Below are 15,552 nucleotides of genomic sequence, written 5' to 3'. Positions count from 1 at the left end.
TGTCGAGGGGCGGACTGCTATTAGAAAAAACTTCTTCTGTCATTTTCCTGTTTCATGTATGGAGATTCGAACCTACTCACTCCCTATTGGTAGTTACACACCAACCCATTCGACTATGGCGGCCGAAAGTTTATTGCTCTATGAAAATTAGAAGATATGATTTGGGATATAAACAATTATTTGTGGTTCCTTCCAAGCATTTTTACAAATGCAGTTTCCAATGTATATAAGCCTTCTTTGTAAATACCACCTTTTTAAAAGTTCGAACTACATGCATGGGAATGCACCTTCCATAGAGCTCATTTAGTACCAATAATATTTTTATCGAGGTTTCTTTATTCTCAAAAGCTACCCAGATGGTGTCTCCATACGCCAATTAACGAAATTTGGTGCCAAAAATCTAAAATAAATTCTCGTTATAGAGGGAGAGCCCGCGACGCCCAGACCTTCGTTAAATTATAAAAGTTGGAAATTTTTCTATATACGTCTCCTATACAGGTATAAGCAAACCCAGATTATTAAACCTGGGTCGCGGTGGCTTTGGCAGGTAACAGGTAGTAAAGGTGAGTAAAATTGAGTCTCAAATTTGTAATAGTATAAAGCTTAGTTTTTATACATTTCAACTTACAATCATATCAGAAACTGCCTCGTCCATTGGCGGACACTTTGGGCGGTAACAACCCCTCCCCAGACACCCTAACATTCTAATTATTTATAAATCTACTTTCGTCATAGTATAAAATCTAATTTTTATATATGCTATTCAGAGATCTATAAAAATAATGTTTTCACAATCCCCAGACAGTTTCGATGGTTCCCCTATCTTCCCAGACATAATGAAGTCCACTCCAGGCGTGAGCGCGATGAATATATATGTACGTTGGTGCGAGTGAAATAGTGCGATCTCTTCTCTAAATTTATCAAGAAAATTCATTATATACATTTATAACAGATAAAAAAAGTAAATTTTTAAAGGAGAACGCAGAAAAATTTTCATATTAACAAATTATTAAATCAACAATACAATAATGCGATTTTTATTGAGTCAAGTGGAGATCTACGAAAGTTGTAAATATCAATCGAAAATTTTTTCTAGTATTGTGCAGAAAAAAATACGAAAAATCGACAGCTGATGGTAAAATTCTAGAAGTTTAAAGTTAAGAAGATAAATTTGTATACATGCTAGTTTTACTGTAAGGAGCGAGAAAAATTTAGATCGTAATTGAACCAATCGAAAAAGATTTCAATTATATTTATAATTATAGCCATTACAATACAAAGTAAAAATATAATGTGTCAAACATTATTATTGAATCAAAAAAAAATATTTAATCAACTTCATCGTCCTCGTCGGTATCTCGATTATCTTCATCACCGCTACTCCATTCTGCGGATTTGTCCTCATGAATGTCATCGTCTTCATCAGCTTCTGTAATAATTAAAGCAAGTTAGAATAATTATGAATGGTTGATAATTTCTTCATAAACAGTGAACATTATAACATACCTGACAAAGTTTGTAGAGAATCACTGACATAAGTAGGTAGCTGATCTCCTTCAAACCATTTAAAATGGTATTGATCATTTTCCAGTACCCAGCCATTATTTTCAGGTTTATGTGAAGTAGGTTTTCTTAAATGAGCATTGTTCCAAATCGTACAAATATAATTAGCTCGTAAAAAATGCTGTAGTAGCTCATTTTCACAAGGTGGTAAACTGCTAGCATCAAAGTTTCTCAATTTTTTTCGATTGAAAGCCTCATTAATGTTGGAAACTTTGTATGAGTCTATAAACATCTGAACTCGAGCAGAATTGGCATCAATTGCATTCCGAACATTATATACACTGCATATCGAATACTATTGAAAATGTTCTTCTGTTCACTGCTGTCCTCTATTAACTTATTTTCGCCGAACTTTATAAAAGCTTTTTGGAATTCATCGTTTTTTTTTTAATAGTTTGTAAGGTCTTAGTTTTCCCTTTCTAAATAATGCCGGATTGTAAACATCAATATGACGTGGAGAATCATGTTGTACCTCCTTCTCCAAGCACTTCATCAGAGCGGCTTTATCCGTTTTACAAATTGCGCCATCTAAGTGGCACATTGACAATGGTACCGACGTAATTGGGTAGGATAGATATACCATAGATATACCCAGCATTCGCCCAAATAAATCTTGTTGGATTTTCACTTCTTGAATTTTACCACCTACTTGAATTTTCTTTTTTTTCTCATAATCCTTGGTAAAATTATTGATAGGCACTTTTTTATAGCACTCTCAAATCTTTTGATATCCAATTGGCACTCAAAAATAATTGTTTTACGGTAACTATCGCCATTCGATTCGATGTTTAAAAGATATTCCTCAACCGGTGGCGATGCAAATTTTCCTGTAGATATATTTAGTAACTGATCTTTTGGTACTTCTGGGCTGAAAGGATTAATAAATCGTTCGAAGGTCGATACAAATTCTTGTAGTTGTATGGTGTTCTGCAGAGACATCTTGGTTACTTTGGAGTCCTAGTTCAAGATAAAGTTGGCTTATTATAGTGGATCTTATATCGTGGTTCCGAGCCCACCTTTGTCGTGCCGAAATTGAATTTGTGAAATGTATATCACCAGTCAGTCTTCTGCATTTATAGTTTGCTCCAAAACCAAGTCAATTGGTTGTCTTGAAAATGGCTTGGCGGTTCTTTTAATACCGAAGAAACCTTGTTGAAATCCTTCATATAAATGTGGATGTGTTTCAGATACTGCTAATAAAGTGTCGTTGTATTTTACAGTCCATCGCGCATAGTTTTGTTGGTTGCAGATGAAAAACAAGTTTGTTATTTTCGGCAATACAGATTTAAAAAGATCGAAATCTCCAGTACGAATGCTTCAAGATAAATTTAAATAATGATGTATAAGATTTATGTATATTAGATAAAACTGTACCGTTTTTCCATGTTCCCCATTCAAGCTTTGTTGTTTGTAGATTATATAGTTATTCATTAGCTCTTTTACGTCCTCATTTTCAATGATAAAAGATGATATTTTACAGGATTGTAGTCGTTTTATTTCGTCAATCATATCATCTGTTAAAGTAATTTTATCATTTTCTAGGAACGATTTGAAATGGAGAATTTCTAGCCCTAGTGAAACCATAGGGTGCAAAATTGTTGAAGGTGTGAAATTGTTGAAGGTTCTGTATGTTGAGGCGGTAAATGAGATTGTTCTGTGGAGGTTGAAGGCTGGAGCTTTATCAATTCAGAATATAAATTTTGTTCTGATGACGTTGGAGATTTTGTTGCGAGTTCGGTAGTGAACTCAGGTACTATCGGTGTATCTGGAGATAAATTGTCTACACTAATCGACTCTTTGTTTACTCTTTTTTCTTTTTTAAATCTGCAGGCTCCGAATTGTAGTACTGTTTATTAACGCCTGTGAATGTTTTATGGCATTCCCGGTGATAACCTCCATCTGTATATTCATCAGGCAAAATAACATTAGCATATTTAAGGTTGTGTTTTTTTCTGACTTTCAAAACAGTTCGGCACTTCTTTAATGTCTCTTCAGAAAGCAATATTAATTTCCCCTCACTTTTCTTACAAATAAAACAACTTAATTTGTTTTTTTCCGGTTCCTCCGTTTCCATGACAACACTTTATCACAACTAGACCACTTATTTTATAATAAATTTTGCAAATAAATTATTAAACGCTTGCTGTACGTATAACAGTTCACACTACAATAATATACAATACGGAGTATTATACAGAGTATAAGACAGCTGATGCGCAGAAAAAGATCGCCGTAGACCAATCGCGCTATTTCACTCGCACCAACGTACATATATATTCATCGCGCTCACGCCTGGAGTGGACTTCATTATGTCTGGGAAGATAGGGGAACCATCGAAACTGTCTGGGGATTGTGAAAACATTATTTTTATAGATCTCTGAATAACATATATAAAAATTAGATTTTATACTATGACGAAAGTAGATTTATAAATAATTAGAATGTTAGGGTGTCTGGGGAGGGGTTGTTACCGCCCAAAGTGTCCGCCAATGGACGAGGCAGTTTCTGATATGATTGTAAGTTGAAATGTATAAAAACTAAGCTTTATACTATTACAAATTTGAGACTCAATTTTACTCACCTTTACTACCTGTTACCTGCCAAAGCCACCGCGACCCAGGTTTAATAATCTGGGTTTGCTTATACCTGTATAGGAGACGTATATAGAAAAATTTCCAACTTTTATAATTTAACGAAGGTCTGGGCGTCGCGGGCTCTTAGTCTATTATTTAAAAAATTTAATATACTCTCGGAATTTCAATCATTTCATAGTTTATTTTTTGATGCAGAGAAAAGCACTTCATGTTTACATAATCTGGCATAGTAATGCGTTTTTACAGTCTACCTGTTTTTGATTTAAATAAACTACATATAGTTATTATACCTATGCGGTACTGAAATTGAATTATTCGTAAGAGTCATTGTCCAAATTGAAGTGAATAAATTTCCGTCGATTTTGAAATGAATTTTAATGGGCACTCGTTATTGGCAGAGCCTGCATCTGTATAAACATAGATACATTCCATATGAGTGCTTGTACATGTACATATGTAGATGTAAGTGTGCACTTTTGTGTAAATTTTAATAAAAATGCAAAATGTTGTAAACTGTGATAATCACTTTCAATTTAAACATTAAATTGTGATTTAAAATTTTTAAGCGAAAAACTATGCGCGCACTCTCACATCTAAGCGCGTGCACATACATACATATATAGTATGTATGTATATGTACATATGTATGCCTAAACAATGCAGAGCATGTGCATGTACGCGTGTGAATGAATCAAATCATTATTATTCATTATATAAATGTCACAGAGGCCATGCGTGCAGATGCTGCGCAAACGTATCTGAGCACACACTCATACATGATCACACCAGTATATATGATACATACATACATACTTTCATACATATGCACGGAACATTAGAATATGCGGCTATGCGACCGCACGCGCAGTGGTTGCTGCCACAAGCAACGCAATTTATTTCAATTGCTGCAATTTCCTACAACACCAGCCACTGCAACGGTAGCAATGCTAGCACCAACAACAAAAATATGGCAGTAGCAATAACACATCAGCAATAGCAACAAGAATAGTTTAGAGTGGCGGCGGCGATCGTAGCAGAAACACCAAAACTAATGACAATGCAACATATTGCATTTGAAATGCCATTTAAAGCTGCTGTTGCACCCCGTCGAACGCCTATGGTCATTAGTATGGATGGATGACTGGCTGAATGGACGGACGGGTGGATGGACAGATGAGTCAGTGTAGGGGGTGGCAGAACAACTGCAACAGGCAATGGTTTAGTATCAGCAAGTGGCTGCAGCGCCAATTACGATGGCAATGTACCTACGTGTTCACACACACACACACACATGCCAAGCTGGGTTAATATAATACGTGTATACACACATATATAGCTTTGACAAGTATGTAAATGTTTAGCGAAAGTAACCACAGGCATCTGGTCTCATCTCATTTTAATGCAAATTGAAACTAAAAATTTTCGTCCCAACAGCACTGAAATAATTGTTCAAAACAGCGGTTGTAATTTTGATGAGGTGATTGAGATGAGCTTTCGTCAGTTGTTAACGCTGCTTATTGCGGCCTTTTGCTCACTTATTTTGTTGTTATGCGAGCACTTTAAGTACTTAAAAAAGTTGGGCCAAATTTATCTAAAAATACGTTCACATATAAGTAGATGATCTACTATTTCGTGTTTAACTCCCAATCCGTAATTAAAAAGCGAGATTTCCCATACAAAATTTCTCTCCAAAAATTTGAGATTATAAAATAATCCTAGATATTAACCATACTTTTGTTTTCTGTGTAATACATCATTATTTTTACAAGTTTAAAGCAAAACTTGAAAGTAAAAACTAAATAAAATGGATGCCGGCAAAGAAAACAGGTTTATAGACATAATTCTAATAAATTGTTTGTTAGGTAATATTAACTATGCATTCATATATATAACTGAAAAAAGGCTTGTGTCCATAAACGTGTGTCCTCCTATCACATATAAAATGTAATATCGAATTTCGAATGCGTCTTGCTGCCATAATTTTTTGAAACCTCGTAAACGTCGTTTACGGACTTCCTCCAACTGTTTATTATTACACCGCGTTACACACATTCTGTCCTATGAACCAAATATACTTTTTCGGAAAGGGGATAAAAAATAAAAATAACGTGTATCGGCGATTTTCATGTACACGTCACAATTTTTTCTTTTTTTGGATTTTATAACTTTAAACGAGCAATTCTTGTATGCATATCTGTATAGCCACACGATCTCAGGATTAGCTTAACGGATTTGAATGAAATTGGGAACACAGATAGTGTATCACAATTCTACACTTTTCACCTAGGCGTTGCCAATGACAATGTTTCACAGGGTTGCCACCTGTTCGAAATTGAAAAAAAAAATCGATGAGATATGCCGATGTGGGTATCAAAAGAAAGGTATTTCTCTCCGTATTACAATAGAGATATAAAACCCCGAAATTTTTTAATAACTTATTATATTAAAATTAAAAATTGTTACATTAAAAATTTATTTTAAAATCAGCCGCTACTATATTCCACTGCTTAAAGCGTGATGCAAAGAGTTCGGCTGTTCTCTTTGACAAATTTCCTTCTCGTACAATGTCATTGAAGTCGGCTTGCGTTACTAAATGCGGCACTGCAGTCCCAAGTACACTGGGTGTTGGTACAAATTCCGATACTTCTGGTTCCCCGCATCTCGCATTCGATGCAAGAAATGTTGATAGCATTTCAAACATTCAAGAAAATCTGAGAATTGATAAAATTTTTTTTTTAATTTTACATAATAAAAACATTTCCTCGAGTCTGCCTGCAGAAATTCAGCGCAATTAAAAAAAAAAAAAAAAAATTATTGGCGCGTACACTTCTGTTAGGTGTTTGGCCGAGCTCCTCCTCCTATTTGTGGTGTGCGTCTTGATGTTGTTCCACAAATGGAGGGACCTACAGTTTCAAGCCGTCTCCGAACGGCAGATATTTTTTATGAGGAGCTTTTTCATGGCAGAAATACACTCGGAGGTTTGCTATTGCCTGCCTGTTTTTTTTTTTTATTAATTTTGCTTTCACCGAGATTCGAACCAACGACCTCTCTGTGAATTCCGAATGGTAATCACGCACCAACCCATTCGGCTACGGCGGCCGCCGCGCAATTGGATCACGGAAAAAGGGTTAAAAATTGATCCAAAGTTTTTCACACAGGCGGACTACGAGCTCTATATTTCATACATTAAAAAAAAATTCTGACGTGTACATGAAAATCGCCGATACACGTGTATTTTTATTTTTCTCCCCTTTCCGAAAAAGTATATTTGGTTCATAGGACTGAAAAAAAGTTCGTTTTTGTAACGCAGTGTTAGCAGCCAATTGCGCAATTAAGGGGGCAGATACCTGTAAACGGCCATATTTTTCCCGATTTTCTTGAAAATTATTTAAAATGAAGAATTCAATATATTTTTTTAAAATTGGCATACAGTTTTTGTTTTTTAATCATTTAAAATGGCGGATGTACACTCAATTCTTCCAGGAAGGTCGCAGCGGGGCTTCTCAATTGGCGGGCATTGTAGCATCGGCGCCATTTACCTGAATATAAAACACCAAAATTTTTTTTGTTTATTTGTGTCATAATTTCTTTATGAATTGAACAAAAATTATAAACAAAATCGCGGGATAAAATGCTTAAAAAAAATTATTTTGGGGCGAATTTTTCGTACTAATTTTGCTTCAAAAAAAAATAGAAAGTAATATCACAAAAAAGATGTGTGCAAAATTTCAGGGAGATCGGTTAGTAACTTTTCGAGTTATCGTTTACGCCAATTCGAAAAAAATAATTTTGAGAAAAACGCGTCTAAAGTTTGAATACATGAAAATTCCTCTCCCAGCGCTCGAACGAATTTACGTTCAAAAAATTTTTTCACATATTCTTAAACATTTTATCGAAAAAAATTTTTTTTTTTTTCGAAATTTTACAGTTATCTGCCCCCTTAAATTAACTCTTCCTTCTCCTTGTCTTTTCTTCACATCGTTAATAATTATTAAACAAACCAAAAACACCGAAATATCCCACCAAAATAATTTCTAAGAAAAACCTTTCACAACAGTACTGACAGCTGATTGTCAATTTTGCAGGTAATCTGCCATATGTGAACGGGGAGATTAATTTTGTGGATTTTTTGGTAATTAATGCATATGTGAGCGCACTTTAAGTGGACAGCATATCAAAAATTTTGGTTGATGAAATAGTGGCTAAAAAAGCCATCCTCTTTGCGCTTAAGCTTGTTGACGAGTGTTGTGCAAGAAAATGTATTTGTGATCGAAAAAAAACAAAGTCGCCTTTAAGTCATCAAAATATTTGTATGGCCTGAACTGGTCATCTCCCAGATTAACAATAACTGAGCGGGTAAGCATTGGAAAAAATAAGTGACCTCTGACAAGTGGAGCAAATTGAAATAAAAAATATAAGATTTTAAAATTAAAAAAAAAAAATGATTATATTGTAAATGTTTTATATAAGCATTTAAGTCCTTTCATCCCCCATATTTAAACTTAAAAAGTATTTGAAAATTTTTTTCGCAGATATTTGTTTAAAAAAAAATGCACTCAGTAGCTCCAAGCGATCTGCATCCACCCAGATAGTTGATTTTACATTAAATAGGTTAGCCCCCCCCCCCCCCCCCCCCCCCCAAAAAAAACTAATTGTTGTTGTTTCATTTATATGCTAGGTAGTGCATTAAACGGCAAAGGCAAAATTTGAAATACTCCCCTACTTATTAAAATAAATATAAATTATTTAAAAAGCGGCAATTTTCAAAGCAAAAGCCAAACTCGTACAGTGTTAATTTACAGGGAAAATTGGTTGCAGTCACACTAAGTTCACGTTATTTTTAAAGTAGAGTTCCGGGAAGTCCCAAATATTAAACTTCTTTGCCATATGTTGAACATTGTGTCATTTATTGATAAAGGATAATAAAAAATTGAAATGGGCAGTCAAAGACGACAAACCAGTGTTGAAGTGAGAAAATTAGTAATTCATCATTACGAAAACCAAAAAACGCTTCGGGAAATATCTCAAATTGTAAATCGAAGCCGATCGACCGTACAGGACATTATAAGACGGTAAAATGAGAATAAAAATGTTAAAAATAGTCTAAAAGTTGCAAATAACAAAATTTTCTCACCGAGTGATGAACAGTATTTTCTACGGAAAGTCAAAAAGAATCAATTTTTCAGAGCTCCGAAACTCGCAACAATCGCGAGCAAGTGATTTGGGGAAAAAATGTTGCCCACAGACAATTAGAAATATACTCAATGAGGTTTATATCAACGGCAGCGCGAACAATTTGATGGCCGAATAATCTCACGTCGCGGCGATGTCAATTGGCCGCCAAGATCATGTGATTTGACACCGTTGGACTTATTTCTTTGGGGTTATTTGAAAGAAAAAGTGTAAGTCGATAAGCCTGCAACAATGGCCGCGGCGGCCCTTTGGCCGATATTTTGTTCCATACGTAATTGAACCATACCAATATTATCATAATAAAGAGAAATGACAATAATTTCCTAAAAAAATTGTATTTTATTCAAAATCAACACCGGCCCTTGAAACTTAACCACCCTTTATATCGGTATTTTGTTATATATAGAGAGCTTTGATATTTGTCTAATTAACCATTTCATTTTTGTTATCTTCAGATGGAAACGGCATGAAAGTTTTAATTGTATACGCTCCTTCCATCGAAGCTTACCATTGAACGTTACGTCAAGGTACGAGTATTTTGCAGTGTTTGCATGTAGTGTTGCAGCATCTAGCAGTATTACTGAATAACTATTGACTTTTTTATTGGTGAAGTTTACATGAACTGACTTGGTATTGCTCCATTTTATGCGCCAAATTGCGTCCATTCCCCAGCAATGTCTCTTGCAACTTCAAGTTTGGATGCAGCTTTTTCAGCGTTTATTCCAGTTGCTAGGCCAGCAGTGTAGTCGGCGAAAGTAGCGATCAAGCTATTCGTGGTAATCGCAAGTCTCTGGTGTATTAAAGGTGAAAGAGCGGACCAAGAATGCTTCCTTGGAACAAACTAGCATTTATTTCTTCAATGTTAGAGTATTACTTTTCTTGTTTACCGCAAAAGTAGATACAGATACAGTCAGATACGACTTTAGGAGGACGCATACATCTTTTCGAAAACAGGTTCCTTCGCATCTGATCACCAAACGCCGATTGTTAAACAGCTGATCATTGGTCTGCCAACTGCCGATCAAGCTTGCCAAGTAGCGAGCTCGGTGAGAATACCCCTAATATACGTTGGCCCTTTCATTATGTTACCCACTTTATAAAGAACTTGCAATATCTGTGACATTTATGTTATATTAATAAAAACAAAAAATACTTTTGGTAATTTAGAAACGCACCTGCAGTGTTTTTCGATACTATTTGTCATTTGTCTAAATAATTAGTCAATTAAGCAGCGGAAATGGTTTTCCAAAGCGCCACTAGCAGCGCATGCCACGGTTACTGATCACACACAAGCAATGCACGCGTGGCCGTACAATCGGTAGACTCGTTTCTTGTTGGTGGCTATTTATTATATTGAGTGTCGAATTATAAAAGTACTTCAAGGTGTTTTTCACGCTTCATTAGTCGTTTGATTTGCCTGCATTTCCACAATAGTTGTAGGCAAGCAGGCATTCATATTTTTATGTATGTATATATGTAATTGGGTGAGTTCCTAGAGCCACGTGTGGGGTTGTTCGTTACGGTTTTGAGCCGTTCTGCAATTTTAGGGTGTGTCCTAAATTTAGCTGTTTAATAGCTAATACTATTGGCAGGTGCGCTGTACTTATGCAATGAAAAGTACTAAGCCTTCAATTGAAATATTGCCGATAGATTAAATTTGTACGTCATCGTGAAGAACCATTATTTAGAAGCCAACATTCGAAATTGAGCGGCATTTTATTCAGTAGTATTCGAATTACAGTCGATTTATTATAGAAGCTTTAGTTGTTAATGAAATGTGAAAAAACGAGTTTCGGGTTTTCATTAAATATCAGATGAGACCTATTTGGATGTGTCAAATAAAGCTAAGGGTAGGCAATGCAAAATGCGCCATTGTTACCAGAGATCATAAGATAGAAAGTGTTTCTGAGATCATCGAGCTACTTTCTGCAAAACATCACTGAAACCTAAAGGAGTTTTCTACCCTAAATAAGGGCTACAAATGAGACACTTTAAAAGAATCCAGCCACAGGACTTAGTGCTGACAGGATATTCTCATCGTGCAGACCACATTTGCTTCCTCGATTTCAATAGTTGAACGCTTCTTTTCGGACCTCTAACCTGTTCGTACTAGCACAAAGTTTTGCTGAGGCCCCTTCTATTTATTGTTGTAGATAGATTTTAGGAAAGGTATTGTAGTGGCATAAAAAACAACAAACAGTTTATAAAACTATATTGTCAAAGAAAATTTTACTAGTCTTAAAAAAATCGCCCTACCTGCTGCTTGTTGTTCAATGACAAAAAAAAAAAAGTTTAAATAAAAAACAGAAATCCGCTACAAAATAAAACAAGAAATACTATTTTCGAATCAAATCCATTTTCAATGGCTTTTTTATATTTGATATTTTTCGAATTTTTCAAGGAATTACAATAACTTTTCTAAATTTTTGTGTGCACCAAATACTTTCGTTTAATTTTAGCTGTATGTTAGCATCAAATACTGATTCATCACATACTGACAAGCATTGACAATAAGTTTATTTTTTATTTTATTTTTTTCTTCATACGAAAATAATTCACCTTCTTCTTCTCTTCTTAATTGGCGCGATAACCGCTTACGCGCTTTTGACCGAGTTTAACAAAGCAGGTCAGTCATTTCTTTCTTGTGCTCACTGGCGTCATTTGGGCATGCCCAGTGAAGCCAAGTCCTTCTCAAGCTGATCTTTCTGAACCAGAGGAGTCCTTCCTCTGCCGCTGCTAATACTTTCAAAGCCAGAGGATCCGCTGGATCTTTATTCGCTGCGCTATATCTATGTCATCGTAAAGCCCATACAACTCATCGTTCCATCGTCTGCGATATTCGCCGTCACCAACGTGCAAAGGTCCAAAAACCTTACGCAGAATTTTTTTCTGAAGCATTCCGAGCGTAGCTTCATCGGATGTTGTCATCGTCCAAACTTCTGCGCCATACGTTAGGACGGGCATGATGAGAGTTTTGTAGAGTGTTAGTTCTGTTCGTCGAGAGAGGAATTTACTACTCATTTGGCTACTTAGTCCAACATTGCACTTGTTGTCCTCATTCATCAGCAGACCCATTCAATTTGCCTCTTTATCCAGTTTGTTAAGGCCGACGATGCATACGCCAACAATTGTACGCTCTTATAAAAAATTGTGCCTGAGCGATTAAGTTCTGCGGCTCGTATGATCCTCCCCAACATCAGGTTAAAGAAGTCATATACAGAAAGTCACCCTGTCTGAAACCTCGTTTTTTATCAAATGGCTCGGAGAAGTCCTTCCCAATTCTGACGGCGCTGCTGGTATTGAGCAACGTCATCTTACATAGCCGTACTAGTTTTGCGAGGATACCAAATTCAGAAATCGCGGCATAAAGACAACTCCTTATCGTACTGTCGAAGGCAGCTTTGAAATCGACGAAAGGATGATGTGTGTCGATTCCGCTTTCATGGGTCTTTTCCATGATTTGGGGTATTGTGTATATTTGGTCGATGGTAGACTTTCCAGGTCTAAAGCCACACAGATAAAGTCCAATCAGTTGGTTGACGGTGGGCTTCAGGCTTTCACACAATACGCTAGCTAGAACCTTATAGGCGATATTTAGAAGACTAATCCCGCGGTAATTGGCACAAATTGCAGGATCGCCCTTCTTATGGATAGGGCAGAGCACACTTAAATTCCAATCGGCAGGCATGCTTTCACCCGACCATATTTTGCATAGGAGCTGATGCATGCACCTTACCAGCTCCTCGCCGCCATGTTTGAATAGCTCAGCCGGCAGTCCGTTGGCGCCCGCGGCTTTGTGGTTTTTTAGCTGCGTTATCGCTATTCTCACCACGTCATGATCGGGTAGCGGAACGACAATTCCATCGTCAACGATTGGGGTACCGAGATCTTCATATTCTCTGTGACATGCGCAGCTGTCACTGTTTAACAGGTTCCTTTCTTTCTGCGGCAGCATGACATTCCTCGTCGTACCAATTGTTTTTTCGGGCTCGCCAGAATCCGATTTCTTTTTCGGCGGCGGTACGTAGAGAACGAGAAATGTTGCTCCATTGTTCGTGCCTGCCGGTTTGTTGGGAAGTACTCTCTGAGAGCAAGAGTGAGAGTCGAGTGGTGAATCTTCTGGCAGTCTGTTGTGATTGCAGCTTGGCGTGTGCGTAGTTTGGCAGCAACAAGGTAATGATCCGAGTGGATGTTGGGTCCTCGGATCGTACGCACATTGAAACTACTAGAAGTGTCTTCCATCTATCGATCTGGCTTCACGTTTTTTGATCAGGAGACAAAATACTACAAACATAATTCATACTATAAAAAAACCTAACTTTGTACAAAGTTTATAAAAATTCACCAAAATTCCGACCTTTTTACAATTTTTAGAAAAATTCTGCGAATGAATTTTTTTAGAAAACCCTCGTATGCAATTTTATAACCCATTTAATTTTAGTATATCACAGTTCAAGTTTCAAGTGACCTGCTATATCCGCAGGTGTAGCAAAACAGTGAGAGCCCAGATGTCTGAATCTGAAGGTGCTTGAAGCAAGAAGAAGTCTCACCGCGTGGATACCTCACGGACAATGTGCGATCGGACATGCACCAAATCCGAGGCTTGCGACTTTGTTAGCTTTAGAAGATTCCTCGAGCGTCCTCGATCTACTCGTGGTGAAAAATATCTCGCGACTTTGCACGTTTGGACACTAGCCAAGCGCTTGCTGAGTTGGCGCCAGGACATCTTTCCATGAGTAGACCGCAGGCTCGCAAGTAGCCTCAATTCTCTGCCTTCACGGTGAAGCCATTGCTAGGATCCCTGTCTAATAAGCTCATCAGCCCATCAGTTTCCCGATATGTTACTGTGACAGAGAATCGAAATAAGCCTAATATCGAAGTATTCGGAGCAAGTTGAGAACGCACAAACAACAAGCCCAGAGCCCTAATTGCCGCCTAGCTATCGGAGTAGATATTTATCTACCTTACAGTAACTCCAAAAGTAGGCAACCAATCAACTGCTTCTTAAATTGCGACCACCTCCGCTCGGAACGCACTACAATGGTGTGGAGTCTAAATTTGAGTTTGATGAGGAGCTCCTCACAGCTCCTTTAAATGTTGCAACACCACCCACTCCTTCCTTGAGGGAATATGAATGAAAAAAGTACCGCTCGGACCCAGCGAGGGTGTCCATTAATCAAGCACCATGGGGGTGAACTCTAAGTTTCTAAGAATACTAGAATGTTCTTAAGCTAAAGTGTTCTCCCACTTGTGGCCCAAACAACTCAATCTGATTGTGGCATACAACGGCAGTTTTCCCTGCCATGTCCACGTTTACCACATTTAGCATAGCGTCGAACGCTACAGTAAGAGTGCTCCGAAGAGTCCAACAGATTCCAGTGAACTGAAGTATAAAAAATTCATAACTTTAATTAAACATTTTCCAATAAAAATAGTAATAGGTCTTAAGGCACAAACGTCAGTATAAGTTTTTTATTTGAAGCGTAAACAACAATATTTTTACCACACTTGAAAATGTCGAATTTCGTGCCAAATAATGTGTTTTTGCGGGGAATTCTTTAATATGAAGAAAAAAGCAGCCGAAAGTCATCGTATCTTGGTGGAAGTTTATGGTGAGCATGCTCTAGCTGAGCGAACGTGCCAGAAGTGGTTTGCACGCTTTAAAAGTGGTGATTTTGGCCGCGCCGCCAAAGTTCATGGATACCGAATTGGAGGAATTGCTCGATCAAGATCCGGCTCAAACGCAAGAAGAGGTTGCAAAAACTTTGGGAGTTGATCAATCAACCATTTCCAAACGTTTAAAAGCCATGGGAATGATCCGAAATTCAAATTTCGAAAAAAAACCGCACGAACTTATTCATAGACATATTAGTTTGCTTAAAAGCGAGCTTTAGATTAAAAAAACATTAGGAATTATACTCATATCATTGCTTACAATGCTTGCGTAACACATTCGTACATACATACACACATCCATACATATACTCAATACTATATACTGAACCTGTCATTGAATGCAGTTATCAAAACAAAGAAGCAATAAGAGAGACATAAACAACAACTGCATAAACAATCAAAAATTTCAAAAGATGCATAAATTCTGCAGTCGTTAACAACCAACAATCAATGTGAGTGGTGGAATTCACACACACACACACCCATTCATGCGTGCATTCACATCCCCAGCCACACAAGCATGATC

Source organism: Anastrepha obliqua, chromosome 5 (assembly GCF_027943255.1).
Source record: "Anastrepha obliqua isolate idAnaObli1 chromosome 5, idAnaObli1_1.0, whole genome shotgun sequence".
In the NCBI taxonomy this organism is placed as follows: Eukaryota; Metazoa; Arthropoda; class Insecta; order Diptera; family Tephritidae; genus Anastrepha; species Anastrepha obliqua.
This window is presented reverse-complemented; position numbering follows the sequence as displayed.